The sequence below is a fragment of the Rana temporaria genome, chromosome 4 (genome assembly GCF_905171775.1).
Source record: "Rana temporaria chromosome 4, aRanTem1.1, whole genome shotgun sequence".
Classification (NCBI taxonomy): Eukaryota; Metazoa; Chordata; class Amphibia; order Anura; family Ranidae; genus Rana; species Rana temporaria.
In genome coordinates this window covers 170,310,746-170,328,630 of record NC_053492.1, presented here as the reverse complement: position 1 = coordinate 170,328,630, position 17,885 = coordinate 170,310,746, and the positions used below count along the sequence as shown (strand labels likewise).

General features: G+C 41.1%; 1 protein-coding gene and 1 pseudogene across 25 annotated transcripts in view; both read left to right on the top strand.

Annotated features, from left to right (window-relative positions):
• Positions 1–17,885, top strand: part of TNIK (TRAF2 and NCK interacting kinase) — a 392,046-nt gene that overhangs the window by 96,855 nt on the left and 277,306 nt on the right. The gene's annotated exons all lie outside the window — the stretch shown is intronic.
• On the top strand, positions 14,022–14,152 carry LOC120938680 (annotated as a pseudogene).

The following is a 17,885-nucleotide window of genomic DNA, read 5'->3' as shown; positions in this document are numbered from 1 at the left end:
ATTTTCTGCCTCAGACAGAATTTTGTCTGTGACACAATTTACTCCAACATGGAATAGGGCTTATTTACCACCACTTTTACCTTATCACCAATATGCGGTATTAATGAATTTGTTGCCGACCATAGAAAAACAATGTAAAAATGCCACACAGGAATTTTGTTGCATGTGTCAGAAATTACAAGGTATTCATGAATTTAGTGGACTTCGTAATGCTGCCATAATGCCAGAAGGTGCCACAAATGCTTTATTAAGTCACCTCTATATATAAATATATACACAATTAAGCAAACTTTTTAAGCAAGTGTGAAAAAATGCTGTAAAATTTGAATGTTTTCACACATAGAGTTAATAGTTTATATTTATCAATTAACAAAATGTAAAGTAAATGAAGATAAATCTAAATCAAATCAATATTTGGTGTGAGCACCCTTTGCTTTCAAAACAGCTTCAATTCTTCTAGGTATACTTGCACATAGTTCTTGATGACATTGGCTGTATGTTTTGGGTCGTTGTCCTGTTGCAGAATACATTTGAGGCCAGTCACACAACTTCCTCATGGTATGGCATGATGGATAAGTATCTACCTGTATTTCTCAGCATTGAGGACACCATTGATCCTGACAATATCTTCAAACCCATTTGCATAAATTAAGCCCCAATCTTGCAAGGAACCTCTACCATATGCTTCACTATTACCTGCTGACACTCATTTTACTGCTCTCCAGCTGTTTTGTGAACAAACTTCCTTCTGCTGCAGTCAACTATTTCGAATTTTGACTCATCAGTCCAGAGCACCTGCTGCCATTTTTCTGCACCCAGTTCCTGTTTTCATGCATAGTTTAGCCTTGTTAACATGTTGGAGGTATGGCATTTTTTGGCTACAATTCTTCCATGAACACCTCTTTTTCTAGCCAGACTTCTCCAGACAGATAGATAGTAGATAGGTTAAAGTAAGTGTAGTAAGCATGATGTCTTTCATCTGCTGCATTAAGTTTTCTTGGCCGATCACTGCGTCTATGGTCCTAAACATTGCCTGATCAGTGGTATACTCAATGCTGATAATTGCATGCAGGCACTTATCCATTATGCCATACCATCATGGAGGCATGTGATTTTCCCCAAATTTATTCTGCAGCAGGACACAGACCCCAAACATACAGCCAGTGCCATCAAGCACTATCTTCAGCTAAAAGATAAACAAGGAGTTCTGGAAGTGATGTTTTGGCCCTTACAAGGCCCTAATCTCAACATCATTCAGTCTGTCTGGAATTACGTGAAGAGACAAAAGGATTCTAGGCAGCCTACATCTACAGAAGATCTGTGGTTAGTTCTCCAAGATATATATATATATATAGAAGCGTTTTTTTGGGGACTTTTAAAGTGCATACACAACAATTTTAACAAAAAATAGAACTTTTATTGATAAAAGTTCATATTTAGAAAGCATAAAATATTCACAAATAGATCAGTATAATATACCAACAGTAGGTGCACATCTAATTTATCTCTACATGTTTCACCTTTTACGGCTTCTTCAGGAGATCTTTTACAACACGCACTGTATATGAACTGATCACTACAATAGAAAAATACAAATCAATAACAAGGAAAAACACAATGAATAACAAAAGATATATACAGACTTTTCTGTTTCAATATTTTTATTAAGGCATTTTCAATCTCCACACAACAAAACGGAACAAATGAAATCGTATAAGGAAGCCATATTATCAAAAGCAGTATAAAACATACACAGAACGTATCCTTGACTGTAATATATATGGTGGTAGTCTACGTATACAATGTAGAATTCTCAGTAGATTTCACCATTCGGCATACACAGTAGTATGCCAATCAATCAGAAGTCAGTTAACAAAACACATGTCAAGGCCAACAAAATTCAAGGCAGTAATTGAACAATCAAATGCGTGGAAAGGCAGAACAGTATTATCATCGATAAAAATGAATAAATTAAAACGAATTACAGGGGCCCAACACCATTCCCAATATATAGAATATCAGGTCAGGTATTGGGACCGTGTGTCAAAGATACAGGTATTCCAAACCTATTACTATAAGTTAAGCAAGGAAAATAAATGTAGTAAAATCAGAAGAAGAAGAAAAAAAAAAAAACATAAATGGTATGAGGGGGAAAGTATCTCCGTGCCAGCCAATGAAACATCCGGTATCTAGATCAGAAGAGACCTAGGATCATATGACAAATAGTTGATCCATGGATCCCAGACAGCTTTGAAGAAATCTAGTTTGTCATGAAGGATAGCAGTCATATGTTCGTTGAGCATGATCCAGATCCTGGATCATATACAGACTTTTAACGAAAAAGGACACCCCATGCTCTGATCATAGTACCAACCTTAAGAATAAAACCTCTATTGATCGTGGGAAGATGTATAGGACCATTTGGGAGTATCATAGAGAAATTTCTCTATTTACAATGGCTATATCCCTATAACATGGCTTGAAGCTCAGAGATTCATTGAGGCCTGGATGGATAGTAGCAGATAAGGTATGTATCCATTTAGATTCTTGTTGGAGGAGTATTTTGTCAATATCTCCACCTCTGTCAAAATCTGGTACATGTTCCAATGCAAAAAAAATGCATTTTGGAATCATCAAAGACATGAAAAAGCCCCATGTGCCTACTGATTGGTGTTTTCCATCTTCTTTTTGTTTAAGAGGGTGACATGATCTCTTATTCTGTGAAAGAAGGGTCTTTTGGTTTTACCAACATAAAATGCGTTGGAAACACATTTCATGTAGTAAACCACACCAACCGTTTTACAGTTGGCAAATAAATTTGGTTTATATACTTGACCGTGTTTGAAGTGCTTCCGTTACAAATGGGTATTTAGAAGATCTACCTAGCCCCTTTTTACCATCTATACTTGGCAATGTTGTAAGTTTAGACTTTGTTTAATTTAACCAGTTGCTGATTGGCCGCAACAGTTTTACGGCGGCAGGTTGGCTCGGCTGCGCAAAATCACGTGATATTACGTGATTTTGCATATCAGCCACCAGGGGCGCGCGCCCCCTGCTCGCCCCTGGTGCCGACACGCGTGCGAGAGAGCAAGAACCGGGAGCTGTGTGTGTAAACACACAGCTTCTGGTCCTTTCAGGGGGAGAAATTACTGATCGCATGTTCATATGTAGCATTATCCCCGGAGAAGCTGCTGGTTGTTTGGGTGGCACATTTACCTCATGGCTCCTCCGAATTCCTAGGGTTGAATGATGCGTATTGCATTTAGTAGAAGTAAAGGAATGTCCACAACAGGTGCTCTTTGCTGTGCTCTTTATTACCCAGCCGGGTAAAAACAATAACTTGTAGTGAGGAAAGTAAATTTGAAGAAGAAAGGAGAATAGCAGATTCAGGCGTGATGATAGGAAACAGTCCTGCTCCCAAGCGTAACACTTTCTCTGCACCACTCCTGCCGGAGTGGGTTTAGCATACCCGGACAGGCCTCTCTCACTCGAACATTTGTAGGATAAAGTCTCTGCCACAGACCCTACTTGGTGAACAGGAACTTAGGGAAAAGTCTCTGCCACAGACCCTCCTTGGTGAACTTCAGAGAGACACCCCTGCCACAGGCCCTCTCTGATTTGGTATTTACGGAGATAATCCTACTTAGATGAGTTACGCCTGGATCTCCTTCAACTTGTCGCCCAGGTACCGACTGACAGGTGATCAATCCCTCAGTGTCCGGCTACCTTGATCCCTGGTGGTTTGTCCGAGGCCCTTTTGGACCGCCAGCCTCTCAATGGCGCTCCTCAGACGGACTCTCTGCTGAACAGCAAATACAGCTTGGGATCCGCAAAGGTGGGGACCCAGTCACTCACTGGGTCCCCGTCGCTGTTCAGATGCTCTGGGCCAACATGGTCCCGAAACCAGCAACACCGTGTGGCACGCACACCCCGGCCAGGTAGGCCATAACGCCGGGGCGCCGTGATGTGGTCACCCTGAAGGTGCTTGCCACACTCGAAGAAAAAGACACAGAACCAATGGCATCTGCCTCATAAATACCCCTCCCCAACATGCACAGCAAGGTCAAACCCTCCTGATTGGATGCTGGGAAAGGGCACCCAAACCTTGACTCCACTGCTGCCACTTGCAGCACCGGGGTTGGAAGAACACCCCAGTGTAACAGAATAGCCTACAGCACAGCCAAGCTGAGACAGAGTCCCTGTTTTGCACTTAACAATTTGGATCAGAGTTTAACTATACTCTCATCTCCCTCTAAATTTAATTGGCTCCGGTACTATAAAGTACACAGGCGCTACACATACAATGTATGAACAGCGATCTGTAATTTCCCCTAGTCAGTCCCACCCCCCTTCAGTTAGAACAGGCCTAGGGAACATAATTAACCCCTTCCTCGTCCCCTAGTGTTAACTCCTTCCCTGCCAGTGACATTTTTACAGTAATCAATGCATTTTTATAGCACTGATCGCTATAAAAATGCCAATGGTCCCAAAAATGTGTCAAAAGGGTCCAAAGTGTCCGCCATAAGGTCGCAGTACTGATAAAAATCGCAGATCGCTGCCATTACTAGTAAAAAAAAAATATTTATAAAAATGCCATAAAACTATCCCCTTTTTTGTAGACGCTATATCTTTTGCGCAAACCAATCAATAAACGCTTATTGCAATTTTTTTTATATATTTTTGGAGGATATTTATTATAGCAAAAAGTAAAACATATTCATTTTTTTTTTAAATTGTCGCTCTATTTTTGTTTATAGCGCAAAAAATAAAAACCGCAGAGGTGATCAAATACCACCAAAAGTTATCTCTATTTGTGGGAAAAAAAGGACACCAATTTTGTTTGGGAGCCACATCGCACGTCCGCGCAATTGTCAGTTAAAGCGACGCAGTGCCGAATCGCAAAAAGTGGCCCGGTCATTGACCAGCAAAATGGTCTGGGGTTAAAGTGGTTAAGGAATACTTAATACTTTTTTCCCATCTGATGGTTTCCTTTTCTGATGGTGCTCTTGAAGCTTTTGTGTATTCCAACTTCATATGGGGCATGGGTAATATAAAGGTAGGCTTCCTTTTAAAAAAATTTCCTTTTTGTATTTTTGAATTTTTAATGAGGGACAACCATTTTAGATGCATGTATTTACCTTCAATGCAGATGTTTCTATAGATCCTCCCAGTTTATTTTCCTTCTCTGATACTCCCAAATGGTCCTATACATCTTCCCACGATCAATAGAGGTTTTATTCTTAAGTGCACAGGTTGGCACTATGATCAAAGCATGGGGTGTCCTTTTTCGTTCAAAGTCTGTATATATCTTGTGTTATTCATTGTGTTTTTCCTTGTTATTGATTAGTATTTTTCTATTGTAGTGATCAGTTCATATACAGTGTGTGTTGTAAACGATCTCCTGAAGAAGCCGTAAACATGTAGAGAGAAATCAGATGTGCACCTACTGTTGGTATATTGTACTGATCTATTTGTGAATATTTTATGCTTTCTAAATATGAACTTCTATCAATAAATTTTCAATTTTTTGTTAAATTTGTTGTGTACGTGCTTTTAAAGTCCCAAAAAAACATTTCTATATATTTATGTACAGTATTTAAAAGGGATGTGGCGCCTTTAAAATTGCATTTTTCAACAACTCGGCTCAAAAACCTTTTTAGTTCTCCAAGATGTTTGGGACAAAGTATCTGCTGGGTTCCTTCAAAAAGTGTGTGCAAGTGTACCTAGAAGAAATGTTTTTGTTTTGAAGCCAACGGATGGTCATTTCAATTATTGATTTGATTTTGATTTTTGTTCTGTTCGCTGACTTTGAATTTAGTAAATTAATAAAAATAAACAATTAAAATATAAATATACATTTTTGAAAGCATTCTTGCTTTACATTATGCCTTCACACCTACCTAAAACCTTTTAGTAAATTATGCAAAATCTCTCTGATCTATAGCCATGGATACATGGATATAGTTATGACAGACATATTGGGGCTGTGATTGCCAACCACCTGGAGCAATTTCTAGTTGGTTGGCTCATAACTGACCAACTAACTGTTTGGAAGGTGATTCATGTGTGCCCCTTGCTCAGTCACTTACTCCACCAAGTGTGCCAAAATATATTGTATGGGATACAGAACAAGAGCTGCTCAATCCCCTTAATCCTCTATTTCATCACAGTACTTGCTACTGGACATTCTAATGCAAAATCATATAATAATAAAAACATATAATGTCCCTTGTAATGTTTGCTTTTGCCAAGTTTTGACTTAAGCAAACATATTACAAGGGGCATTATTGTATGTATGTCTTTTTTTTTTATCATTTTGCATAAGCACATCCAGTAGTAAGTACTGTAATGAAATAGAGGATTGCCGGATGAGTTATTGAGTAGCTCTTGATCGATTTTCTAAGTAAAATAAGTACTTGGCACAGCAGAAGTGTGCAGATAAAGAAGATGTCAAGAAAAGTCACAAGTACCTATATGCAAACTAGCTGCTAGCTGATTCTGTGACTCGGAGGGTCAGATGGCACCCAGGCAACTAACATTTTCTGATGCAAAGCTCAGCTGTGGCAGTCTCCATATGCATTGGCATGTGCAGTGTATGGAATTAACATAGTGAAAGGGTCATTCTTTTTTTTTTTTTTTTTTTTTTTTTTTTTTTTTTTTTTTATAAAATCTAATAATCAATTGTATACATTTTCAAATACTCAGTACTAGTAATGACTAGATTGGTCACATCACTGCACAGAAATCAAATCAAAACCTCTTCCCTGGTGTTCCTTTGAGTTGGTTATGAGCATTGTTGTGTTGTACTCTTCTTCAGGACTCCTCTGTAGTACAAAAAATGAAGAATATGTCCCAGCTGTCCTAATTTTTTTTTTCTGCTAGCAGTTAATAATCACTGCTTTATGTCTCTGCTTTATATACAACCATTCTGTGCAATCTTTGCAGATGTTTTAGACAAGTTAAGGCCTTCATTTTTTTTAAATTATAGCAATTTATCCTCAGACAAAGGTTTCCATGGAAACAGTGTTTCTTCATTCTTTAAATTGGTCATTTTTTGGGGCTTTAAATTTCAGCATTTAGGTGGGTTTCTCTGGCTGTGAAAATGACACTGTGCTGGACTCTGTGTAGGTAACAGTTAGATATTAATTAAAAGGGAGTTTATCATATGTAAGCGTCTTTATTAAGTGGATAAATTTCAATGTTCACAGCTTGGGATTAGAATTTATTTGCATTTATGACAATATTTAAAGAATATTTTGCCCTTCTATATCTCCTTCAGAACGCCAAGACATTAAAGGTTGCCATGGTGTTCTCAGGAAAAGTCACATTCAGTGTATATGTGTATCTAAGTATGTGCGCGTGTGTTTTTTTATATAGGTGTGTTCAAGGTGTGAATAAATGCTGTTAAGCTTTCAAAAAAAAAATAACAAAATATATATATATATATATATATATATATATATATATATATATATATATATTGTTATCAATTTACAAAATGAAAAGTGAGAGAACAGAATAAAAAGCTAACGCAAATCAATGTTTTCCGTGACAACCCCTTGCCTTCAAACCAGCGTCAGTTCTTCTAGGTACACTTGCACAGACTTTTTGAAGGAACTCGGCAGGTAGGTTGTTCCAAACATCTTGGAGACATAGACACATAGAGACATATACACATATCTTCTGTGGACGTAGGCTGCCTCAAATCCTTATGTCACTTATCCCAAGAAGACTGAAGATAGATAGTTCTTAATGACATTGGCTGTATGTCATTAAGAGGTTTAATATCTGCCTGTATTTCTCAACATTGAAAACATTGTTGATCTGGCAATTTTGAGGACCATAGATGCAGTGGTTGGCCAAGAAAACTTAATGCAGCAGAAAAGACACATCATGCTTACTTCACTTTGACATCCAGAAGGGAAATTGTCCAGCAAGTGCCATCAGCACAGAACTGGCAGGAAGCCAGTGGGACCCAGGTACACCTACTGTATCTACTGTCCAGAGATGTCTGGCCAGACGTGGACTTGATGGAAGAATTTCAGCCAAAAAGCCATGCCTCTTATGTGGAAACAAGGCTAAGTGACTCAACTATGCACAAAAGCATAGGACCTGGGGTGCAAAAAATGGTAGCAGGTGCTCTGGACTGAAGAGTCAAAATGTTCAATATTTGGCTGTAGTAGAAGGCCATTTGTCTACATTCACAGATCTGTGGTTATTTCTCTAAGATGTTTTTTTTTTCACAAGAAACTTTCTCTAAGATGTTTGAACAACCTACTTGCCAACTAGTATCCAAAGGTTCACAGTGTTTCCCCCTATTCTCCAGTGTAATAATACCTATGTGTAATTGTGTACTAATAAGCAATACAAATAGTGCAAAATATCATGAACAGTTCTCCATTCCTTTTTTTTTTTGCAAAATCTGTATTTATTTGAAAGACAAATACAAGACAAAGAAAACGACAATACAACTGTACTGTTTGCAACTTTACAATATTGCATGGTGAGCATATTAGTGCCCCTTTAGACCTAAGACAACCAACCATTGACATTATGATCCCTCTAAGATGTCGCCCGCCGGCACTGACGCCAGCGAAGGAGGGCCAAATCAGCCTCCACCAGTGCCCCACCCAGCATGCGACACTTCACGATACATGTTCTGCACCGGGAGGGAGTAAGGATGACCACGCGTATACGTGGGCTCTCACATTCGCTAAACAGTATAACTATAGGTCCAATTAGAGCCAACAAAGAAGAAAAACAGCATCCTAAACCATGTCGCCACTAGGCTACACACAGATGAAAAGAACTCGTTGAGAGAAAAAGATAGGGGAAAGAATAATAAGAGAGTAGTGATAGAAGAAGGATGGGGAAAGGGGGGAGAGATCGGAGCATGTTAGGTAGAATCCTGTAGATCTGCACCGAGCGGGCCAGGTCCAGGGCCAAGCCATCCTCGCTTAGGGCATCCCCTCCACCCGGGATCTAAGGGTAGGTTCAGCTAGTTCTAATAGTGCCAGGTCTAGGCTTGAGGATATCTCCCCAGGGTCAGTCATATGCGCCACCCAGGGTGTCTGGGTGACATAGACAGTGTCTGCTGCCAGACTCATCCACCATACAAACCACTTAGCATCTGCTACCCCTCTCTGCCAATCTCTTCATTGGCTGCCACTCACCCAACAAATTAAATTCAAAATACTAACAATAACTTACAAATCAATCCACAAACTGGCCCCCAGCTACATCACTAACATAGTCTCAAAATACCAACGAGATCGTTTTCTTCATTCCTCCCAAGATCTCCTGCTCTCTGGCTTCCTTGTCACCTCCTCCCATGCTTGCCTCCAGGACTTCTTCCCAGCCTCTCCCATCCTTTGGCATTCCCTACCCAAATCTGTCTATCTCCTACTCTATCCACTTTGAGGCAATCCCTGAAGACTTTTCTCTACAGAGAAGCCTATCCTACCTTACAACTGTACTTTTATTTTCTCCATCAGCTCACCCCCCACAGTTATTACCTTTTGTATCACTTGACCCTACCTTTCAGATTGTAAGCCTTAATGAGCTGGGCCCTCTGATTACTTCTGCATAGAATTGTATTGGAACTGTACTCTTTGCCCTAACGTTGTAATGCGCTGCGCCAACTGTTGGCACTGTGTAAATCCTAGAAAATAATAATATTGCAGGAAGTGGTGGATTTCCCATGCTCCAGGTTGGTCTATGCTATGTAACCTGGAGGTCTAAAGCCTGTTCTTACACAGATAATGTTTCCTGTACACATATAACAATTGTGGTAAGTCATTCATAATCAGCCAAGGTCATTCTGTAAATGCACCACTGACGCACTAATGACTCATTCAGGGGGAGATGTAGACACCCATATTGTTAGCATTGGCAGCACTGGTGGATACACATTGTTAATATTTAGATGTCGGCCCAGAGCAGTGGCATCTGCCAATAGGGTCCATGTATGATGTATATTTTAGTACAAACATTTACATGCACACATGTAAAATACAGTTCATAAGCAGAAACGCAAAATCAGATCTTTCTAGTTTTGTTCACACAGCTAAATGCTGTGGACCAAAATGGACCATTGTGCATGGGCCCATAGCATACAATAATGCTGCATAAATCATGAATACAGCAAATTGCATGCTCATGTGAATATGCCCTATATAGACTTCCTGAGATAATACAGAAAGTGTGGACAGAATACACAACTGAATTTCAAGACCAACGGGTATTTGTATTATGCACTTGCCAAACAGATATAATAAAACACTTTCAATTGTATTTTTAACAAACCAACGTTGTATTCAGTCTTTGTATTTGTTTATCTTATTTTAATTCTGTTCTAGCTTTAAATAAATGTTTCAAACCCAACAACTGACAGATGCAGGATACGGGTGCTTCAGTTATTACAGAACATTCCTTCAACCTCTGTTGTTTTTGGCAACCAGGACAGTAATGCATAGTAAATGATAAAACAATACATAACAATCCAGCCCATCTTGAAAAAACCTAACCTGGATCCCAAGGACCCAACTCATCGCCGTCCCATAACAGGCCTAACCGTTTTCTCCAAGATAATGGAGAAAATAGTGGTACAACAGCTGCAACAGCATCTAGATACCCACAATCTGCTCAATCGATTTCAATCAGGTTTCCGCCCCGGACACGGGACAGAAACGGCCTTACTCAAAATATGGGACGATGCTCTCGAGGCCGCAGACGAAGGAGAATCTTGTCTCCTGGTTCTGCTGGACCTAAGCGCAGCCTTTGACACAGTAGACCACAAAATGTTACTGATGCGACTGGCCGAGGTAGCCAGAGTCGCAGAAGGTGATTTACCATGGTTTTCCTCCTTTCTTGAAAACCGATCACAAACAGTGAAACTGGGATCTTTCACGTCAGAAAAACGCACGGTGTCATGTCGAGTCCCCCAAGGATCCCCCCTGTCACCAGTGCTGTTCAACATCTATCTTGGCCCTCTCTTTGATATTATCAGTAGCCAAGAACTACTCTATCGCTCTTATGCAGACGATACACAACTGTATTTTCGCATCTGCAACAAAAAGGATCATCATCTCAGTTTAGAGAAATGTCTCTCTTCAATAGAAAGCTGGATGACTAAGAGTTATCTTAAACTCAACAGTTCCAAAACAGAACTTCTTATATTTCACGCCAGTCGAAAGAGTCAACTGGCAACAACCTGGACACCGCCGCCCATTCTGGGCCAAACCATCACCCCTAGCTCCAAAGTCAAAAGTCTAGGAGTCATTTTCGACGCCTTCATGACAATGGACGCACAAATAGGGTCAGTAGTCAGCGGATCGCACCATATGTTGCGCCTACTACGCAGACTTACTCCATTTATCCCCAAAGAAGACGTAGCAGTCGTGGTGGGAACAATCGTAAATTCCAGACTGGACTATGCAAATGCCCTTTACCTCGGACTCCCAAAGTACCAAATCTCTCGTTTGCAAGTCGTACAGAATACGGCCGCCAGACTTGTGACTGGGAAAAAAACATGGGAATCAATCTCACCTTCGCTGAGAACCCTTCACTGGTTGCCAGTAAAAGACAGAATTGCATTTAAAGCACTCTGCCTGACACATAAGTGCATCCATGGGAAGGCTCCGCAATATCTTTGCGACAAGATAGAACCTCACAATTCCAATCGCGTTCTGCGATCCACCGACCAAAATCTGGTCAAGGTACCAAAAACCAAATACAAGTCCAAAGGAGAAAGAAGGTTTGCTTTTCAAGGTCCTAGACTATGGAACGCTTTACCAACCAGCATTCGGTTGGAGGAAAACCACCTGACTTTCAGAAGACGGATCAAGACTCTGCTCTTTTGATGTCATTGAGACACGAACAACTAGCGCCCACAGGCGATTCAGTTCGCATGTGCCGCGCTTTATAAGTTTTTCATTCATTCATTCATTCATAACACTTTCAATGTAACAGGTTCATTCACTTGTTAAACAGAACGGAATGGTGTCATCTATGTTTTTTTTTGTTCTAAAAAACATAATTTAAAGCGAATAAATCTGCTTTCATAGCCAGTGCAAATAATGCAAAGTCTAGACAAGTCATCTTTCCCCGGGGTACCGTAGAATTTGGGATTCTTTAGGTGAATGTTATATATACTGATTATTAGGCCTAATGAACTACACTAATAGGTGGATTCAGAAAGACTTAGGCTGGCGTATCAGTCGAAATTTGAAAATGTTATGTCGTTTGCGTAAGTCGTCCGTGAATAGGGCTGGACGTAATTTACGTCCACGTTGAAACCAATAGGACCATGTGGCGTACTTTGCCGTAATGCACACTGGGAAATGTACACGGACGGCGCATGCGCCGTTCGTAAAATACGTCAATCACCTCAGGTCACCCCTCATTAACATAAAACACGCTAATTTGAATTAGCCACGCTTACGCCCGCCCGATTTACGCTACGCCGCCGTAACTTGGCAGGCAAGTACTTTGTGAATCATGTACTTGCCTCGCTAACTTACGGTGGCGTAGTGTAAATACGATACACTATGCCGCCGCAAAGTTAGGGCGGTCTTTGTGAATCTAGCTATGAGTCTATGCACATTTTATAGTGAACTCTGACACAGATTTAAGCATAATTAAAGGCAACTTTTTTTAAATGTATTTTTTTTTTAGATTTGGATGTAATGGTGAGCGTTTTGAACCACTGTCAGATTTTTTATTTATTTTTTGTGGTATGTGTCCCTGTTATTGTTCTGATTATCAGTGTAATGGGAAACTGATGTAAGTATATATGGAAAATTTTGAATTGGCACCAGAAGAGCAATATAAGGGCATTCTAATGGAGACAGTTGTTCCTGTGACAACTGTCATCAGAGCAGATTTCCCTTTAAATTGTCAAACTTCTCAATTCCTGTTGAATCTACATGGCAGCAAGTGATGGGAAATCTGTTTAAGGCCTTGTTTACACTTTCGTTTCCCTTTGAAGATCGATTTGCGTTGGATTGTTCTTCAGAGGGCATATGATAGGCAGTGAGGAGGCATTATATCCCCTCCCCACCATCTGTTTTTACCCTTATAAACTCTATATTCGAGGGCCACAACATGCATTTCTGGGAGCATCCCCATTCAATTGCACAGGTCATGTTCAGAGAGCAGGACTGCCCACCAATCACAATGGGGTAGGTTATTTTTGACATGCCTTGATGCACAGCATCGCAGCATATGTACACCCCCTTCTGCTGCCTTTGTAGCTTAAGGGGGATTTATGTTTTTACGCCCACCCACTATAGTTCCCCTGCCTTTAGAAAATAAATTATGATTTTTGAGGGGTTATAACTATTCCTTGAGCCATAAATGAGAATTTTTGCATGCGTTTTTGTTTTTTTAATTCTATGTATACAACATTTATTTTGCAAACATTTTGATACATGACAAAGGATCCCCTGAGCACCATGGCAGTAGCATCCTTACAGTTTGCTTGCTTTGTCTGATTGGAACTGGAACTTACGACTGACCTATCTTATGATGATGCTGGACAAATTATCTAGTTCTTTGCGTATATTGCAGTTGGAGCTATAGAGCATTGCGAACAGAATTTTATGGTAGACTGCGAAGCAGCCACTGGAAGACATGCAAAAAGGAAACTAAAACCCTACCTGCTAAGTAAAAAATATTACAATGCATTATTCATTTTTTTTTGCCTGAACAAGAACTGAAATTTTTTTTTTAATTGTATTTGTTATAATTAACCAAAATAAAGACAATATGTAGAAAACTCACTACATATTGCCTTTTAATAAGCGTTCTAATAGGGTCATTGGGGTAATAGAAATGATCTTCTGGACTATCTCTCCCTCCATTCATCTGTCTCTTCCCCTCTCCCTAGGGCTACCGCTATCTACACTTTTAAGGGTGGTCATTCTATTGACTGAGGAGTGGGTATCCACAGTATGACTTGGGATATTTCTCTAAGGAACTGGGGAAGTCTTGATCCACCTACGCATATATTACGCATATATATCGCTTCTCGGCCTTTTGGCTAAGATCAAGTGTAGTATCTGTTCTTATCAGTTGCCAATAGGTGGTGCTAAGCTGACTGTCCCCGGTACCCTGTGGCAGGGGGAAAGGGATGGCAGTCGGCGGACGCTAAGCCTGTTGGCGTGGAGGTGGAAGCCTTCTGATCGGGACAGAGAGGCATGAGGTCGAAGCCAAGAGGCCGGGTCCCTGGCCGTTGGCCTGGATTTGGTGGTATCTGCCCCAGTCAGTTGTTCTGGAGGGAACCCTTGCTTCTCCTTTAACCGGGAAGGAGCGGGTAGTACTTCCAGAATGTGATTAGGTGGGAGAGATAGGGGTTGTGGGTAGAGCCTGCTTAGGTGGGTTCTCCCCGACCTCTTCTCCCACCTTCCTGGCTGGGAAGGGTGCTGCCGGTCCGGACCGGGGGCTAGGGACCGTTGAAAAGCCCGTGGAGATTGTGCCCCTGGAGTGGCAGTCCAGGGGTGCCATACATTGCACGAGTGTTTGAGGGGCACTCATCGTGTGGCACCTTCAGGTCACTGATCTCCACAACACACTTTTCTCACCTGCCGCTTGGGCCGGGCCTTTTGGCTAGGACCAGTGGAATTTTTGTTTCCTGGCCGGAGGGCCGGCCAATGTATTTCACATTGGTCACTTTCCTCACTCTCCCATCTTCCTTTTCCCCACTTTCTTTTATTATTATTTTTCCCCGTGTTCTGTTTTGTTTGTCACTCTTTTTGTTTTGGTGCTTGCACTTTATGTGTGGCGAGTAGGGTGCTGGTCCTCGGGCCGGTCTCTGAAAGTCTTGGGAGTTGGTGGACTCGGCCTTCTGGTTAGGTTCACCGGCTCTCATGGGGTCTCCCTTCGGGGGAGCCTCACCGAGGAGGGTTCTGTTTCGGCAGTCCCTCCGAGGATGTTGGGTCCTTGTGGCTTCGGCTGCTTGGACCAAGATGGGTCCATATGGCTTCGGCTGTATGGACCACAGTAACTCTTTTCCCTGTCAGGAGCCTAACGCCCCGGGGGATCAGAGACGGGTCCTTTTCGGAGGACCACTGACGTATGCACCCGTCGCAGTTTTTTGTGATGTCACTCTTTATGTGTGTACACATTTTTCCCTGCACCGGGTGGAGTTTTTGGGTTGTGTTTTGCACGCCACAGGCTTTTCAACAGAAAAAAAAAAAAAAGGAACTGGGGAAGGAGACACAGCCTACAGCTACTTCCAAGCTGAAATACAGATATAGCAGAAGGGATAGACTTCTCTTTCTGAACAGAACATGTACATCCAATATGCTGAACATCTGGTGGTGTCTTGCCTATAAAACATATGTGGTTGCTATATCATGTGGATATAAATGTATCATGCAGTTATGATTTGTAGACCTCACATGCAGTCTGGCCATTTGGTATCCATATTCTGCGTCCGTATTCACCCAGAAGACAGAATTTAAGCATAACCTTAAAAACTACTGTAAAATGGTAAATCTGGTACCTGTAATTACTATTGTTCCTACGCTGTATCATATCTTAGAAACTGACTCTTTTCCTCCTATTCTGTGTATGACTGCATATGGAGGCTTGACCTAGAAGCTATTATATGGCAGTAGATTTTTATGGTTGAGGAGAGAGACAGACATATGTGGTGCCCCCAAATATAAATAATAGTAGTTTGCCTGCTTTGTAGAAGAGTCTAATATTTTTCTATAACCAGATTTAATAATTGACAAAGTACATAATTGTGAAGTGAAAGGAAAATTAAAAATAGTTTTAATTTTTTTTTTAAATAAATATGTAAAAAGTGTGGCGTGCATTTGTATTTAGCCCCCCTGAGTCAATAGGTAAGCTCTGTCACATTGAATGAGAGCATCTGTGAACAACAATTTTCAAGACTTGCCACAGATTCTCAATTGGATTTAGGTCTGGAATTTGACTGGGCCATTATAAACACATAATTATGCTTTGATCTAAACCATTCCATTGTAGGTCTGGTTGTTTGTTCAGGGTCATTGTCCTGCTGGAAGGTGAACCTCCGCCCCAGTCTTAAGTCTCTTGCAGACTCTAAAGCCTCGTACACACGATAGGTTAACCAGAGGACAAGGGTCTGAAGGTTTAACCGATGAAGCTGACTGATGGTCTGTCACGCATACACACCATAGGTTAAATAACCGATTGTGTCAGAACGCGGTGACGTAAAACACACCGACGTGCTGAAAAAAACAAAGTTCAATGCTTCCAAGCATGCATCGACTTGATTCTGAGCATGCGTGGATTTCTAACCGATGGTTGTGCCTACTAACGATCGGTTTTGACCTATCGGTTAGGAATCCATAGGTTAATTTTAAAGCAAGTTGGCTTTTTTAACCTATGGTTAAATAACCTATAGGGCCCACACACGATCGGTTTTGACCGATGAAAATGGTCCATCAGACCGTTGTCCTCTGGTTAACCTATCGTGTGTACGAGGCCTAACAGGTTTTCTTCTAAGATTGCCCTATATTTGGCTCCATCCATCTTTCCATCAACTCTGACCAGCTTCCATGTCTATGCTGAAGAAAAGCATCCCCACAACATGATGCTGCCACCACCATGTTTCACAGTGGGGGTGATGTGCAGTGTTCCTTTTTCGCCACACATAGCGTTTTGCTTTTAGACCAAAAAAGTGAATTTTTGGTCTCATGTGATCAGAGCACCTTCTTCCACATGTTTTCCGTGTCCCCTACATGGCTTCTTGAAAACTGCAACCGGGACTTCTTATGTTTTTTTTTCAACAATGGCTTTCTTCTTGCTACTTTTCCATAAAGGCCAGATTTGTGGAGTGCACGACTAATAGTTGTCCTGTGGACAGATTCTCCCTCTTGAGCTGTGGATCGCTGCAGCTCCTCCAGAGTTACCATGGGCCTCTTGGCTGCTTCTCTGATTAATGCTCTCCTTGCCCGACCTGTCAGTTTAGGTGGATGTCCATGTCTTGGTAGGTTTGCAGTTGTCATACTCTCTATTTTTGGATAATGGATTGAACAGTGCTCCGTGAGATGTCGAAAGCTTAGAATATTTTTTTATAACTTAACTTGCTTTAAATTTCTTCACAACCTTATCCCTGCCCTGTCTGGTGTGTTCCTTGGCCTCCATGATGCTGTTTGTTCTCTAAGGTTCTCTAACAAACCTGAGGGCTTCACAGAACATCTGTATTTATACTGCATATAAATTACACACAGATGGACTCTATTTACTGATTAGGTGACAGGTGCAGCCTCCATCCTTGCTGCCATATACTTTATGAAAGTGTAATGCAGCGTACACACGATCGGTTTGTCTGATGAAAACGGATGGACCGTTTTCATCAGACTAACCGATCGTGTGTGGGCCCCATCGTTTTTTTATCCATCGGTTAAACTAGGAACTTGTTTTAAAATTATCTGATGGTTAACTACCCGATAGGAAAAAAACGATCGTCTGTAGGCACGTCCATCGGTTAAAAATCCACGCATGCTCAGAGTAAATTAGCGGACGGGAGCGCTCGTTCTGGTAAAACTAGCGTTCGTTATGGAGCTAGCACATTCATCACGCTGTAACAGAAAAGTGCGAATCGTCTTTTGCTAACATGAAATCAGCTAAAGCAGGCCAAGGGTGGCACTATTGGATTTGAACTTCCCCTTTATAGTGCCGTTGTACATGGTTTACGTGACCGCGTTCTGACACAATCGTTTTTTTAACCGATGGTGTGTAAGCACGACTGATCATTAGTCAGCTTCATCGGATAATTGATGAAAAAATCCATCAGTCCGTTTTCATCGTATGGACCGATCGTGTGTACAGGGCATAAGTGGATGATCATTGTCATTAATCACTTTTACGATTATATAAATGTTTAGTGT